The sequence below is a fragment of the Engystomops pustulosus genome, chromosome 4 (genome assembly GCF_040894005.1).
Source record: "Engystomops pustulosus chromosome 4, aEngPut4.maternal, whole genome shotgun sequence".
Lineage (NCBI taxonomy): Eukaryota > Metazoa > Chordata > Amphibia > Anura > Leptodactylidae > Engystomops > Engystomops pustulosus.
Window position 1 is genome coordinate 59,998,938 of NC_092414.1, and position 18,133 is coordinate 60,017,070.

General features: G+C 42.3%; 1 protein-coding gene across 3 annotated transcripts in view; it reads right to left on the bottom strand.

Moving 5' to 3' along the window:
- Positions 1-18,133, bottom strand: part of CPLX2 (complexin 2) — a 124,014-nt gene that overhangs the window by 55,899 nt on the left and 49,982 nt on the right. The window contains exon 1 of one of the 3 annotated variants that reach the window (XM_072146048.1): positions 9,993-10,159. The exons of the other annotated variants lie outside the window; for them this stretch is intronic. The gene's annotated coding sequence lies outside the window, so the exon portion shown is untranslated. Of the gene's footprint in view, positions 1-9,992; positions 10,160-18,133 lie in introns of those variants that run through there. 3 annotated transcript variants of the gene reach the window in all.

Consider the following 18,133-nt stretch of genomic DNA (forward strand, 5'->3'; position numbering starts at 1 on the left):
CGCAGAACACAGCGGTCGCAAGTCTCACTACAAATTGCTCAGAATTGGCAAGTACATGCACTGCAGAAACTACAGCCACCAGCAGATCAACCAGAAATCAAATATATAGAACGCTACTGTAGGCTTCAAGAAGCTATTTGTATTCTCCTATGGCTATTTTCTAGCCAAGTATCAAAGGAAGCACACTACTATGCCAGATGAGATGACACTGAGTTATTGCCTAATAGAAATCCAACCCCTACTGAATTTTCCCACTTCAGCCTTTGCTATGGATATGTGCGCCACTAAGCGCAGAACACAGCGGTCGCAAGTCTCACTACAAATTGCTCAGAATTGGCAAGTACATGCACTGCAGAAACTACAGCCACCAGCAGATCAACCAGAAATCAAATATATAGAACGCTACTGTAGGCTTCAAGAAGCTATTTGTATTCTCCTATGGCTATTTTCTAGCCAAGTATCAAAGGAAGCACACTACTATGCCAGATGAGATGACACTGAGTTATTGCCTAATAGAAATCCAACCCCTACTGAATTTTCCCACTTCAGCCTTTGCTATGGATATGTGCGCCACTAAGCGCAGAACACAGCGGTCGCAAGTCTCACTACAAATTGCTCAGAATTGGCAAGTACATGCACTGCAGAAACTACAGCCACCAGCAGATCAACCAGAAATCAAATATATAGAACGCTACTGTAGGCTTCAAGAAGCTATTTGTATTCTCCTATGGCTATTTTCTAGCCAAGTATCAAAGGAAGCACACTACTATGCCAGATGAGATGACACTGAGTTATTGCCTAATAGAAATCCAACCCCTACTGAATTTTCCCACTTCAGCCTTTGCTATGGATATGTGCGCCACTAAGCGCAGAACACAGCGGTCGCAAGTCTCACTACAAATTGCTCAGAATTGGCAAGTACATGCACTGCAGAAACTACAGCCACCAGCAGATCAACCAGAAATCAAATATATAGAACGCTACTGTAGGCTTCAAGAAGCTATTTGTATTCTCCTATGGCTATTTTCTAGCCAAGTATCAAAGGAAGCACACTACTATGCCAGATGAGATGACACTGAGTTATTGCCTAATAGAAATCCAACCCCTACTGAATTTTCCCACTTCAGCCTTTGCTATGGATATGTGCGCCACTAAGCGCAGAACACAGCGGTCGCAAGTCTCACTACAAATTGCTCAGAATTGGCAAGTACATGCACTGCAGAAACTACAGCCACCAGCAGATCAACCAGAAATCAAATATATAGAACGCTACTGTAGGCTTCAAGAAGCTATTTGTATTCTCCTATGGCTATTTTCTAGCCAAGTATCAAAGGAAGCACACTACTATGCCAGATGAGATGACACTGAGTTATTGCCTAATAGAAATCCAACCCCTACTGAATTTTCCCACTTCGGTCTTTGCTATGGATATGTGTGCCACTAAGAGCTAAACACAACGGTAGCAAGTCCCCCTGCTAATTCCTCACAAAATGGTAAAAGATGCAAATTAAAATAAAAAAAGTAGAACGTTATTGTAGCCCTAAGAAGGGCTGTTGGGTTCTTTGAGAATCACTCCTGCCTAACAGTAAGCTAATAGAACACCCTAACGCTTTCCCTGACCAGCAGCAGCTCTCTCCCTAGCGGCATCCAGAGACAGAATGATCCGAGCAGCGCGGCCAGCGGCTAGTCTATCCCAGGGTCACCTGATCTGGCCAGCCAACCACTGCTATCGACGTGTAAGGGTACCACGTCATGCTGGGTGGAGTGCAGAGTCTCCTGGCTTGTGATTGGCTCTGTTTCTGGCCGCCAAAAAGCAAAACGGCGGGAGCTGCCATTTTCTCGAGCGGGCAAAGTATTCGTCCGAGCAACGAGCAGTTTCGAGTACCCTAATGCTCGACCGAGCATCAAGCTCGGACGAGCATGTTCGCTCATCTCTAATCAGCATCCAATCTGTCTCAAAGAGACAAATCTTATTACTGTGATTGGTTTTCCCTTTTTAAATGATAATATTATTAATGTTTAAATTCAATCTTTAGTAAAAATTGTTTTAAGATAAACAGTCTCAATTAGAGATGAGCGAGTATACTCGTCCGAGCTTGATGCTCGTTCGAGTATTAAGGTACTCGAAACGGCTCGTTGCTCGGACGAGTATCTCCCCTGCTCGAGATCGAGCATTTAATTAAAAAAACACAGTGAAGAACAGTGAAGAATAGAATAAAAACAGTGAACACAGTGAACACAGGATCATTTAAGTGAAAAACACAGCGAAAAACACAGTGAAGAATAGATTACAGATGTTCGGCACATCTGCTTACTTGTCGGGAGATACGCGCGGAACGGTGCGAACAAAATACTATGTGAAGAACACATTGAAGAACACGGGGAACAGGACAGAGACATCGGGGAACAGGACAGAGACATCGGGGAGCAGGACAGAGACATCGGGGAGCAGGACAGAGACATCGGGGAGCAGGACAGAGACACCGGGGAGCAGCACAGAGATGTCGGGGAGCAGCACAAAGACATCGGGGAGCAGCACATATAAATGAATCCCACCTGCAACTGGTGGCGGGAGCCTATTCAAAGATGGGTAGAGGATAAGGTAGATAAAGATAAGCCGAAGATAGTATAGATAGAGAGTAACACTTGTGCTAGATATATCGCGCACGCGTCCTTGGATACCTGGGATCGCACATAGCAGCGGCTTTCAGGAGCATAATGAAGATGCTGCAATAATTAACAGAGGCAGCGGCTTGCAGAGGAATACTGTAGCTGCTGCGCTTTAACAAAGAAGTGACAGTACTGAGGGGCAATCTTTATAGCTTTTCTTTCTTTAGCACAGACAGTGGCTTTAGCGCTGTATCCTCCTGCAAGTGATCGCGGGTATCCAAGGACGCTTGCGCTGGTAACATCATGTTTACCCGCGATCGCATATGGCAGCAGCTTGCAGGAGGATACAGTGCTGAAGCCGCTGCCTGTGCTAGAAGAAAGAAAAGCTATAAAGATTTTGTGGGTAACCAAGGGCACAAGCGTCCTTGGATACTCGTGTGGCAGCTGCTTGATGGAGGATACAGAGCTGAAGCTGTTGACTGCTTGAGTAGAAGAATAAACTCTAAAAGATTGCGAGCTCACCATCACAAGCGTCCGTGGATATTCACGAAGGGACAAGAGGTTCTCCCTGAAACGTTTTCCCATTTAACTATCCGAGGCTGTAAATCATGTAGACAACAAAACCAGCGGGTAGCTTCATTGATGCCTCGGCAAAATCTCCGACCACAATGAGATAGTGGCGTTTAGCACGGAGGCATTACTTTGTTTCCTGAAATGTCAGACATTCATGGACGTGGAACCCTAGTATGGTCCACATATGGCCCACATCGGGAAGGGCAGAGAGATCGGGGAGACCTCAGTGGAAGAAGAGGAGCGGATCCCGGGACAGCGTATCTCCCGACAAGTAAGCAGATGTGCCGAACATCTGCAATCTATTCTTCACTGTGTTTTTCACTGCATTTTTCACTTAAATGATCCCGTGTTCACTGTGTTCACTGTTTTTATTCTATTCTTCACTGTTCTTCACATCTGCTAACTTGTCGGGAGATAATATACGCGCGGAACAGTGAAGAATAGATTGCAGATGTTTGCATACATCTGCTAACTTATGAGAAGACATTCTTTTTCAATTAAATAACACATTTTATTCCCGAACCATGGTCCCTTTGAAAAATGCTCGAGTCTCCCATTGACTTCAATGGGGCTCGTTATTTGAGACGAGCACTCGAGCATCAGGAAAAGTTCGTCTCGAATAACGAGTACCCGAGCATTTTAGTGCTCGCTCATCTCTAGTCTCAATTATTATTAAGGACATTTTTGACCAAAACACATCTTCTATGAATAAGCAAATGTGCTGAATCCCTCAGATCTGCCTGCCCTTTTATGATAAGGAAGTCTATTTGCTTTTACTTTAAACGAAATCCCCAGTCTTTCATTTCCTGCTGCTGAAGGACACAGTCTTCAACATAACACTTTGATATCTGCAGCAGACAGCCCAGTACTGTTCAAGGTGGTGCCATCACAGGGCAAGTTATCATAGGCAAGAAAACCCTAAAGATTAAAGAATGCCAGAAAGATTAAGCATATTAACATCTGTCACATATACAGGCGGTCCCCTACTTTACACCCGACTTACAGACGACCCCTAGTTACAAACGGACCTCTGGATATTGGTAATTAACTGTACTTTAGCCCTAGGCTACAATAAACAGCTGTAACAGTTATCAAAGGTGTCTGCCATTTATTGTTAATCCTGGTTCTTATGACAACTGAACATTTTTAAAATCCAATTGTCACAGAGTTACTATCCAATTTGTCTGGAGTTACAATTATATAATATACAGTTCCTAATTATATACAAATTCAACTTAAGAACAAACCTACAGAGCCTATCTTGCACCAAACCCGGGGACTCCCTGTATATATTTCAATATGCAAAAATATATCAGTTATTCAAAAGGAGTTGATTATTGTTAGAATGGGTCCTCCATATCAGATCGGTGGCATCTGACACTCTGTGCCCCTACACAACAGTTGATTTGAAACAGCTGCATTTTCCCAAAGTATCCAAGTTTATAGGACTATGCTTGTTGGCAGCACACCGCCCCAAGCATGGTCTAGTGCCTAGGGTCATACACCTCCTTTCACTAATGGTATAACTAGGAAAGCCTGGGCCCAATACATAAATTGTGGTTGGTTCCCCTTCTACAGACTGAAATGCACAACACTGCCTGTTTGCAGCCTCAAGGAGCTCATATACAATGGGGCAGCTCTATGCACCAACGCTTGATGCTGGCCCCACCCATTGGATATGTCTAGAGGCTTCAGCCTCTTTATGGTGGAGGTCAGAGTTCTTCTTGTACTTGGCCTTCGAGGTTCAATGCAGGTGACAAGGTTATGTGGCATCATTGTGTCCCCTGTGCTAGCACAATGACCTCCCATATGATGTGTGCCTCGTTAAATGACCTATGGATAGATAATTAGTAGAATTTAAGCCTGAAATCCTCTTGAGACACTAAGTGCAGTTTCAGTTTACCTAGGTGGTTAACTGTGACTACAATGTTAAATATATGACTTCCCAAACAGATATTTATGTTGGAAGAGGAGAACTGCAGAAGAAGCACATACACACAGTCATGTTATGTATCCTTCAGTTATCACTATTGAGTCCCTGTCCCCCTGAACCTTGGCGTCCATAGCAGGTGATTGGTTAGTAGTGGCATAAATATCACAACATGTAAGCAAAAACAGGCTGCCCCTCACAGCAAAGACATGCCTTTCTGGCACACACATACTTTATATCACATTATGACTAGAGATTGGGAATATAAATTATTCTGAAAAGTTGGACATATTCAATATTCTAGTTAGACATTTCTTTTTCTTCTCATATCCTGTATATTAAAAACCCTTTCAGATACTACCAATCAATACCAATGTGTCAAACTGCTGGAACAAGCATGGAACATGTTGTCTTCACCCGTATTACTAACTATCACTAAGTCAATATTTGTGTGTCCACACAGTGGACTCAGTGTCCATTGTACAAATACTTTGCTCTTTATCTGCCTCCAACATACAGTACAGCAAAACAAATAGCCAGAAACAGATCTAGTTTCTAGGAAATGTTTAGGTTACTAAATATATGGCTGTAGGCTATATGAAGTGAAATAAAGAACATCCATTATTAACAACAATATTAACATTATATATATTTCTAAGTTTGTCTCACTAATGTGCAGAGTGTGACAGGTTATTGAAAACTGGCACACGGTTTTCTTCTGGTGCACTCAGTTTAATGGTGTGGGCCAAAATTATGTCCAGACTTCTGACATAATGGGGGTCATTTACTAAGGGCCCGATTCGCGGTTTCCTGACGTGTTACCCAAATATTTCCGATTTGCGCCGATTGTACCTGAATTGCCCCGGGATTCTGGCGCATGCGATCGGATTGTGGCGCATCGGCGCCGGCATGCACGCCACGGAAATCGGGGGGCGTGGCCGAACGAAAACCCAACGGATTCGGAAAAACCGCCGCATTTAAAAAAAAAATTGTGTCACGAAAATTTCACTCACCTTCATCCAGGATAGGCCGGTGTATTTCGAGGCATTCCAGCGGACTTCAACGCAGCAGCGCCACCTGGTGGACGGCGGAGGAACTACCATCATAAATCCCGGCCGGACCCGAATCCAGCGCAGAGAACGCGCCGCTGGATCGCGAATGGGCCGGGTAAGTAAATCTGCCCCAATGTGTTTATGAATGGTTTATGAATAAACGCTTCATAATTAATGTGCAACGTGCCCCAGAACACTGGCGCAGCCAGTATATATACACATGTAAACTCAAAACAGTGATAGTGATAGTGGGTACTTAAAAAGCCCAGGCAACAGGGCCTTCAACAATAGAAAAATAAGCAGCACTTCCTGCATAGGTCGCAGTAACGCTTGTACAAGTAATTTTATTCTATAAAAAAGCCTCAAGCACATAAATCGCAGTCTTGCAGATAGCACTGATGCTAGCACTGATGACCAAACACCACATCTGTCGAGTGGGAGCCTCATGCAATGCTAAAGAGAGCTGTGCCTCTCCCTCTCTTGCAGCCGTTGAGTCTTTGAGGGTGGGGGAGGGGCCGCCATCTCTCATGCCTGTAGGGATTTCACAGTAGGGAGAGCAGACACTGTGCTTCCCCTTCCAACCTCTTCCTTCCCCTGGCAGCCTCCTCCTCTGTTACTGGCTCTGATGTCCAGACCCCTTCACTGATATTCTAGGAGGTAGTTAGGATTTATTGAGAAGATTTCTACCTCCACAACAGGGAATAAGTGTATAGTGTGCACTATTAGTCATATGTATTGGGCACATGTATGTATCTGTGTGTGTGTCATATCTGTTGTATATTGTATATAATATACATATATTGTATATGTATTGCATGCATTTGTGTATATAGTATTAGGTCCCATTAACAAAGTTAATAAGGGGCTTTCCACTTTCAGCAAATAATTGAAATGGCTTGTTTAAGGGAAAGTTTTACATTTTTCCAATATACTTTCTTTATCGATTCATCACTGTTTTCAAGATCTCTGCTTGCTGTCTTTCTTTTGAAAAACTCTATGATTACTTCCAGTGGATAGAAGTCTGTCCATGGTCATGTGATGGAGACGCAGGCACAAATGCTGTTAGTATTACACAGCTCCGATTATTCGCTGTGATAAAAGTATGACAGAAAACTAGCGCACGGCTCTTAGTAAATGTGCCCCCATATGTTTTTGGGGGGGGGGAGAGCACTTTTGTAAAACTCACTCTTTAAACTAAATAGCATAGACAGCTTAAACCTTTGATTTTGCAGAGGGCCAATGCAATCAATCCCCTATCTCAGCAATGTGCACACTAACCGCGGGTGACCAGTGACGTCAGTGATGACATAATCAGGAGACCTGGAGCAGACGAGGTTAATAGGCATCCAGGGAAGATATGTCTATGTATACTGATCACTTGTAGCACTCATCTAATGAGCTGTTTCCATTCGATTACTGCTATATGAATATAACAGATAATGTGCTCCATGATAACCCTTGCCCCAGTTAAGATTTTAAAGTAATAAATAAAAGCAGAAAAATGCATTGTCCACCACTGCCTGATCTGGGGAGGTATATAAATAGCCATCTACTACAATTTTAAACTCCAATCGAGTATTTCCATTACTGAAAATACTTCCCAAAAATGGTAAGAGGAGTATTATTATTCTTCTGGAAAAATTGTGTGAACTCGGAATCCCCACTGGATGCAAAAAAAAAATAGCACAATGAGGAGGAAATCTATGTAAACTGTAAAGCCTATGTACAATCAGCTCAGCTCCTCCTGCTCTATAACACACTGCCTGCCTGCAGATAGGACACTATGTACAATCAGCTCAGCTCCTCCTGCTTTATAACACACTGCCTGCCTGCAGATAGAACACTATGTACAATCTGCTCAGCTCCTCCGGGCTCTATAGCACACTACCTGCCTGCAGATAGGACACTATGTACAATCAGCTCAGCTCCTCCTGCTCTATAGCACACTGCCTGCCTGCAGATAGGACACTATGTACAATCTGCTCAGCTCCTCCGGGCTCTATAGCATGCTTCCTTCAGATAGGACATAAAACACTATCTGCTCAGCTCCACCTGATCTATAAAATGTTGCCTGCAAATAGGACACTATATAAAAAATAGCTCTGTTCCTCATGTCTGCCTGCAGATAGGACACTATGGATTATATGTAGAGACATGAACACTGCCACAAGTATTTATACATCTTCAGATTTATTCAGTGGCAGGACCTTTGTGTAGATGCAGTTTGTGGCCCCTTATTATCCATTATCTTATTATAGAACACCATCCTTATGTTTGTTTTATAATCTATTAATAACGGTAAGCAATAACATTACAATTTTAATTACATAAAATCTACAAGATGGTAAGAATGGACTTTAGGGAGACAGTGGGTCCGCCTACCTATTGCCCCCTGACTTTATTGATACACAATAAATATGTTGCTCCTTTACCATGTACTCTGTGCATTGGTCTCCATATAATATCACATTTATGGACATAGATTGCTCTTTCACATTCATCCTGAATAGTAATGCCACACCACAAAGTATAGAGAATTGTAATATCTATATTCAAAAAGCCATTATAGACCCATTTTTATAATTGTATAAAATAACATTGCCTGTTTTACAGCTCAAAAACTGGTCACAGGGGCTCAGTCATATATGACAAGTACACATACTACTTCTGCTTATATCTATAGATAAGAACCATGAAGTCATCTGGCTTTTTAAAGGGGTTATTCCATGTCACACATGTATCCTCTATTCATTGGGCATTTGCGGTTTGGTAACTGCCTTGATTTTTATTAAGTATAAAAATGTTTCATGTGGAATGATTTACTCATTTAACATATCTCTACCTTCACCGTCACACTCTGCATATTTGGGAATTGCTACGTACCATCTGTCTGTGTGTATATGGCACAGGCTAATGTCTAGTCTTCCACCTGCCTTTCCCTCCAGACACATCACAGGACTCACAAAAGATATTAGCGTCCCTCGTACTGAAAGTTTTATGGTCATAGATGGGAGCCAGTAACAACATCAGATTACTGGAGTGATGTAGGGAATCATTCCTATCCAATGTTACACTGCACTTAATATCAGAATAATCTATAATAATCAAAATATATCTGAAAATAGTTATTATCTTGTGTGTCATTTGATTTATTGCTGCTACTACTTACTCAGAATAGTCTCTAGTGTCACCTGAAACTCTAATGTAAACCACATGATACCATAAACAGCATCTTACATTTATATGGACATAATAATACATGTGAACATAATAATTACACCTGATTCACACTATAGGTAATGGCAATTATAGGTTGTCCAATGTATTGGACATGTAATATATTGGGAACAATTAAATACAATGCTACGGAATATGATGGCACAATATAAATTATTATTATTAATGTTGAGAGATAATCATGTATCACAATGTAACAATGTAGTGTTAATAAACAATAAATATCTCAACAAATATGCCATAAGTTATAAGTCGCAATGATGATGTGTGATTGTACATGGTAAATCTACTGAGTTGCCATAAGGTATTCGGTTTTCCTAGTATACTAAAGACAGAGGGCTGTATAGCAGTATTAGTTAGAGACTAGCGGAGGAGTGAACTTAGTTTCCTCCCATTGATGTGAATGGTGCCTAAGGAGCTGTCCGTTCAGCACTACACACTGCTCTCCTATCCCCTTTCTCCATTCACTCCTATGATCAGAGCTGCCTGTGTGTGGATAGAAACTATTCTTCTTATGGAGAGTTTGCCATTTAAGGCCACCTTTGTCGGAGTCTTAAAGGCCATGCATGCTCCGCTGATGGATCACTAACCTGGATGTGCAGCCGTGATTCCCGGTGAAATCCGGTGCTGTGCTGCCTGCTGCAGAGTGTGGAAGTGTAATGAGGCTGAGGAGTGGGAAGAGTCCCTCCCCTCCTGCTTATCACTAGCCGGGGCTCTGCATTGATTGATAGTGATCAGCTGCCTCCAGCCTCCTTCACAAAACATCAACAGTGACTATTGCAGAGGAAGGCGCCTCCCCCTGCATGGAAGCCAGAAATGGGGGTGGGTTGTGCTCAGAGTGGGGGAAGGATGACCTTGCATTTTGACAACAAGCTCTTAAGGCAGTGTCCCCCGGAACCCAACCCACATTTGACCTTCTTGTAAGGAGCCTAATGAGATACTTCATTATTTCTGTCATCTTTGCTTCATTGGGCAGAGTAATATTAATCATTGGCCGGCCACAAAGACAAGAGCATCCTCGTCCTTCTCCTGCAGGAAAGTTCATGAATTAGTCATACACATGTCAGGCTGGTGCTGCCAGGGCGGCATTGCTATAGGTGCCCAGCAGCTGTCACACAGCTCCATATACATTTACAGGAACAATTCTCCGCTGCTGTGTGACATGATAGGAGATTCAAGGATCCATATATTGCAGGTTGTTAGTTATTATGCAGGTTGCAGACACAGACTCACTGCAGCAGTCACCTGAGGTAATCCGGCCAGACACAGAGCTTTATCCCTCCCACTGAGACGTGTATATATGTGTGTATATATATATATATATATATATATATATATATATATGCATCTCATATATATCCCTTATCTGTCCCTCTACATTTCATTCATTCACATGTAAATCCTCCCTGTATTCTCATGACCTCACATGACCACTGTACATTCATATGATTGAAACCAGCTCCGTGCCCACGGTACATAAACGAGATACATGGTTGACAATAGACATTTTAATTCTATGAGAAGGTCGCCATTAGAGATGAACAAAGCATTCAACATTCAATTCCTTTCTGGTTTTGTTAATTTACTTATGTTTTTCATTACAGTTATGGTTTTCATTACATTACAGTAAGGTATAGCGGGCACACGTCTGTGTAAATGTATCCTAATGTCGGCACCGGGGAGAGGAGGAAGCGGCTGCTCACCCCCGCCCCTCTTTATAGTAATATATTGCGCACAGCGCCGTATTCTGGCAAAAGATAGGATATGTCCTATCTTTCTCCCGGCTACAGAGCGGTACGGTGCCGCAGGTGTGCTACACCGTATGGCACCATGCACTCATTGCCGGTTATGGGGAACGTAAATACGCCGTATATATGTCAGCCGTATATACGCCCTCCCATACGTGTGTTTGAATTTAACCTTAGAATTGGACTTAGAGTTAGGGAGTACTGACATTGGCGTTTTTTTTTTTCACATCAGTGATTTATTCATTTTGGGCTTATGGACACATATAGATCTTTTTTTTCTCTTCCTGGCTTCAGTGATTTTTCACTGAAGCCTGAGACCCCCTACGCACTAGTGAGTGTGATACACCCAACTCATGCTGATTTCAGTTCCAAATGCTCAGCATTTGGGCTGGAGGTGTGATGCAAGTTGGATGCACCCAGAGGTCACATTAACATCTGTACAAACATCTATGACACGTGTACAGGCAGTTTTACTCCTCAAAAAAACTCGGGGGCACTTGCTGCAGCTTTTGGCCCCAATTGAAGGTAATGTGACCGGAGCAGTGTCAGTCAGGATTGGTCACATGACCTTGCACAGTGGCTGGGAAGAACCCTGCCCATCCCCATGGCACTGTGTGCACATGAACGTTATCCCCCATGAAAATAAATAATTTTTTTTAAAAGTTGCAATTTTATCTAATACTGCAATCATATTGGATCATCAGTGTCAGCTATAGTCAGGATTGAGCTGGTTGCTGTGTCAGCCATAATCTGGTCTGGGGAGGTCAGCATTATCAGCCATAGTTATAGTCTGGGGAGTTTTGGGTGTCAGCCATCTGGGGAGTTTTGGGTGTCAGCCATAGTGTGATCTGGGAAGGACTAAGGCCTTATTCATAGTCTGGTTTCGGGTTCTGGAGTGTGAGCAATAGTGTGGTCTGGTGGGTGTGGGGCATCATTTATAGTCTGGTCTTGGGAGGTCAGTGACCTCAGTCATAGTCTGTTTGGGGGATCTGGGGCATCATCTAAGTCTGATGTGGAGGGTTCAAAGGCTTCAAAGAGAAAACAATTGGGCGCACTGGAGAGGGAGAGAAGAAAGCGTTGCTCACCCCTCCCCTCTCCATAGAGAATAGTGGCGTATACCTGTGCTTATGGCCAAAAGATAGAGCATGTTCTATCTGTTTTGTGGCAAACGCTGTGATTACCGTACCAAGCCCAGGCGCCATAGACAACTATGGGGGACGTATATATTTCCCCCATACGTTTGTGTGAAAGTAGCCTAAAAGAGATGTGAACTGGCCCTTGCACTGACTGTAGCATATAATATTCTTTATTTGTAAGGAAGTTCTTTAGAAGATGCAATATGTAAAATAAAACCATTCAATGTAAAAGCTGTAATGCTACCAAGTCTATTAGACTATACTCTGCTGAGCTGAGCCTCTCCTAAAAGGAGATTTTCATTTGTGGCGCATGCACCATTGTTTTTAGACTCTTTCTAGACTCTTTGACCATCGGTAGTTGAACATATTCATAAGACATATATTTCCATGTGATCGGAAGTATACACACACAATAGCCCAAGCACCCATGCAGTATACCTACAGTCATCTATTACATGACATCTAGTTACAAATAGAGGAGGTGTTTCATGCTATCCTATTAATCAATATTTGAATCAATCAATAGACAATTTAAATAATTTACATACATCCTTGTTCCTCATAGAAGTGAAGAAGATGCTGAACTGAAATGCTAAGGTCTCAGTGTCAGAAGACCACCTTACAGAAGTATCTCTAAATGTGTGTTTCTTAGCTGCTCAGCGTTGCATCTGTTTTAAACAGTAAATTCTAACTTGTAAATGGCAGATTATACAGATCCTGATTGAATATATGGAAATAATATACTGATATACACCAATCAGCCCTAACATTAAAGATAATCGTCTTAGAACAATGGCACCTGTGAAGAGGTGGGATATTATATATTATTTAGCAGGTAACCAGTTAGTTCACATTTTCCCCGGTGGAAAAATCAGCCCTGTGGTTGCCTTAAAGCATTACCATTACAATCAGCCCTTTGAGGGCAACCACAAAGATGAGCATATTGTTAAATGACATGAGACACCTCCATGGCTAGAGTGCCCCCCTCCCATGGCAGCCAGAGTGCCCCCCATTGTCGCCAACTTACCACCAATAGCAGCCAGATTACCCTCCATAGCAGCCAGACTGCCCCACTCCCCTGATGTGTGTAAAAAAACAAAAACATATACTCTCCTTTCCCCACTTCTGCAAGGAAGCATCTAACTCACACTAGCTCTGAAGCTGGCACATTTTTGGACTTCAGAGCTTCAGAGCCGACATGTACAGACACAGTTGACACAGGAATAAAAAAAAAAGAAGACTACTGCTGCTTCGAGGAGCAGGGGAAGACGAGTATAGGTTACCCTTTCCCTATTCTGTGCTCCCATATAGAGCAGCATAGGGATGGAGAGCCCTAGCTAGGCCTAATAAATGTAGGGCAGATGTGTCCCGCGGGCCTTGTGTTTGACACCCATAACCTAGATTATCATTAATAGATTGTGGGGTAGCAACACCTTGGACCCCATTAGTGAACAGATTCTAAGTGGTCCACTGTGTAATTGTTAGGTAAGCTTAGGGTGGACTATTAGGGTGGACTATTCTATGGATAGATCATAAATAAACAGTAAATAATATTGTAAACATAGGTACAGATGGAAAATGTAATGGGTAACAGTCTGGATGAATATATTTTAAGTGACAGGTTTGAATCATTGGTACCCACTGTGCATTGATGGAAATGGTGATAAAATGATGACCCATTTGGTTTCTTGCTGCAGACGGTACTGCATAGCAGAAGAGTGGTCAATGATTCTATTCTCAGACTATGTTTTAGATAACACATATAAAGTCACATACTCCAGGTGGCATCATCTGTCAAATGCACTTTTTGACAAATGGAGTTATGATTCTTCAGCAACAGCCATATTTCTGTCATGTATACTGTACATGTCACTGTTCCTCACATAATCATTACTTCTCATATTGCTCTGGAATGCCGAGTGACGTGACTGATGGAGAACATGATCCCAAGGTCAGCAGATTACAGATCAATACACTGTGACTTTTGGCTTTTAATAAATGTTAGTGATTTCAGATAATTTAGTTTCTTTTCACCTCTCACAGATGTCTCTAGAGAACCTCATAGAGTCATTTGTGTAATGCTCCTAGTTCACCATCTCAGCACAGAGAGCATACTGAATATTAGCCCCATGCAAGAGCTCTTAAATCAATGTTCACTATATCTTCAGGAGACATCTGTTTATCCACGCATTCACTATGATTCCTGTTCTATAAATGGCTGATTAGTAGACAATTAGACGTCATTCTGCAACATGTATAATATGAAAGGAATGGAAGAAATTGTATCAAAATTGCAAAAAAAATGCAAGTCCACACCATCCCCTCCTGCTCAATGAGGGGAGACTGATACAGGTACACACAGGCTGCAGCCACTCCCTCCCCAGGACTCACCACATGTTGCTGGCATGTTGTGTGAATAAAACTTATATATATTGCTGAAATTATGCAGAACGCTGACATTTTTAAATCCTCATAGTGTAGGCTATTGACACCTAGAACCATATAAAAAGGACACTCCTGGTGACAAGTTCCCTCTAAAATAGTTGCCCTTTCATTTCTCCCTCTGGGATGCAAAACCAGTTTTTTCATGATTTGGGTGGCTAAAATTAGTAAGAACTACAGTATATTATTCTTAGTTTTGAAGTAAATGCATGCACAGGCGGTCCCACACAAAAGGACACCCAACTTACAAACAACCCCTGGTGACCTCTCTAGATGCTTTACTATAGTTCCAGGCTGCAATTATCAGCTGTAAAGTGTCGGTAATGAAGCTTTATTGATAATACCTGGTCCCATTACAGCAAAAATGTTGAAATTTTTTTAAATTAATTACAATTATAAAATATACAGTTCCGACTTACATACAAATTCAGCTTGAGAACAAACCTAGAAAACATATGAATTAAGTAATTGGTGAAACGATCTATTACTATTCTGCTTTTACCAATTGAATGGAAAATTATTTCCCCATTTTTTACAACTGCCAAGAAGTAATAAAAATAATACCTCCAGAAAATGCCTTAATAAAACCAGTATCTAAATTATTCTAGTGACCACATGCAATGTGAATGTCCAGCCCTTTGATGTATACCTTTCCAATCCCTGTTACTACGATAACACAGTTTCCTGGATTTGTCCTGAACTTCCTTGGTAAAGGACCTGACAATAGCAAGATGCAGCAATTTTTTTCTGCCTTGCAGGTGTTTAAAATAAAGAATACTTACCTCTTCATCCAGGGTCTCCAGTCCAGTTCTTCATCACCACAACCTTTCACCATGCACAATGAGTTACTGAGCAATCAAGTCCTGGTAATCCTGGGCTGTTTCATCACTGTTTAGAGCCCACCCCGCATGCCCTTGATGAAACACCCTATCAATTTTGAGTGAAGCATCTATGCAGATACATGTCCCATTTGACCCCACTCATTTCACAGATTACATGCTCACAAACATGTGTATGGAGCCCATGGTCCACTCACATTCTGATTGCAGCAGAAAAGGTTGCCCCATGTGCAAACCCTGGCAGGAATAGGGCCAGCTCCAAAATGTTCAGCTCAGACAATCAGCTCACATGCAATGCCGTGGACACCATGTCTGTGTGTGAGCCAATTGAAATACACAGGGATGTGTGCGAGCTAACAAATTTAATAATCCATTGGTATTCACTTTTAGTAACGTGAAACATACAAATAGCAGGCATTGCTAATGTAGGATATAAATTCATATATCCAAAACCAACACCGATAAAATATAATGGCATACAAAGGTTTGAAGAAAAAAAACATGTGAAAAGGCAACTAGACATAAACAGCTCATATTTATTAATTATCCAAAATATATAAATCATAAACAACCCAAGCCCATTCTAAAAACACTTTATCCCTTCAAGACGGAGCGAGGTTGTATGTTAAAGGATAATCTACCACCAGATTACTGGTGGTAAAGTGTCTAAAATAGGCGCTCTTTGGGGGTCATTTATTAAGGGCCCGATTCGCGTTTTCCCGACGTGTTACCCGAATATTTCCGTTTTGCGCCGCTTGTACTTAAATTGCCCCGGGATTTTGGCGCACGCGATCGGATTGTGGCGCATCGGCGCTGGCATGCGCGCGACGGAAATCGGGGGGCGTGGCCGAACGAAAACCCGACGTATTCGGAAAAACCGCCGCATTTAAAAACCGAAAATGTGTCGCATAAGGACCGCTTACCTTCACCTGGTCCAGCTCGGTGCATTCCGGCGCGATGAGTTTACTTTCAGCGCAGCAGCGCCACCTGGTGGACGGCGGAAGAACTACCTTATTAAATCCCGGCCGGACCCGAATCCAGAGCGGAGAAGCCGCCGCTGGAACGCGAATGGACCGGGTAAGTAAATTTGCCCCTTTATGTCTAGGGGATGAGGGGGGACTTTGTTTTACATGTATTTCGGCTCCTTTATTGCCAAAATAATAACTTTGTGAAAGTACCAGAGGCGCCCAGGCTGATGGCGCCCGAGCACCTCTCAGCTTCCATGGACTTTAATATATTCACACCCCCGTTCTGCAAGCCTCCACCTGTTGTTGGACGGGAAACTAGGAGAGAGCAGATGCCCCGCTCTCTCCATGGCCTGGCTCTGATGTCACGGCCGGATCCTTTAAATCACTTTAGATCCCATCTTATACTATTATGCCACATTGCATATAAGTGCTTCATAAATTATTTATCCTATATATAGTTCACCTTGAGTTAACCTCTGATTTATTATATATATACTGCACCCCCTGAACTGATTATATATAGCACCCCCTAATTAATTAATTAAGGGTGTGTTCATGTAACATAAAATGCAAAATATGTTAACAATGTAGATAGGTAGCCACAGCACATGCCCCCAGTAGATAGGTAGCCACAGCACATGCCCCCAGTAGATAGGTAGCCACAGCACATGCCCCCAGTAGATCGGTAGCCACAGCACATTCCTCCCTCAGTGGATAAGTAACCACAGCACATGCCCCCTAGTAGATAAGTAGCCACAGCATATACCCCCTAGTAGATAGGTAGCCACAGGATATTGTGGGCCCCTCCCCACACTTTAGTTCCCATCTTATAATATTATGCCATATCACATATAAGTGCTTCATAAATTAATTCTCCAATATATAGTCCCTGGAATTAATTATAGTGAGTATCACACCCCCAAATTATTTTAAATGCTGCACCTCCTGAACTGATTACATACTGCACCCCCTAATTTATTATCAAGGGTGTGTTCATATAAAATAAAGCAGAAAATACATTGAAAACATGTACACACATATATACTGTATATACTGTTTGCAGCCACAGCACATACTCCCTAGTATGTAGGTAGGATGCAGACGGCAGTAACATTGCTACCAGTGTCCAGTGAACAGCTTGATAAATATTGAGGGACAGGAGTCAGGCGGCACCTTGGGCCCAGTCCAGGACTGCAGTTCAACAATCCCCCCATTATGGTGGCCATGTATGCAGTACCAGAACCAGGTTCAGCAGATAAATACAGCACCACAACAATGCCCAGTAGATAAGTTTAGTTTATAAATATTGGGTATCATGCACTTGCATAAGCCTGACTTTGCAGGAGAATGAAGCTCTGATCATGTGAAGTAACAGAACAAGAATGGACATCACTTCTTACATCTCTGTTTTGGTAAATACTTGTATTCTTAGTGGAACAGTAGTTCTAAGTTAAATTTTTCTCAAAATTTGGGATTGGGCTTCTGTTATTCCTATGTGAAACTTTGAATATATTGACTAGTTGTTACCATTTCAGTATCCAATATAATAACAGGAGCCCCTCAGTAGCTCAGTAACAGTGCTCCCATAATAATGAGTA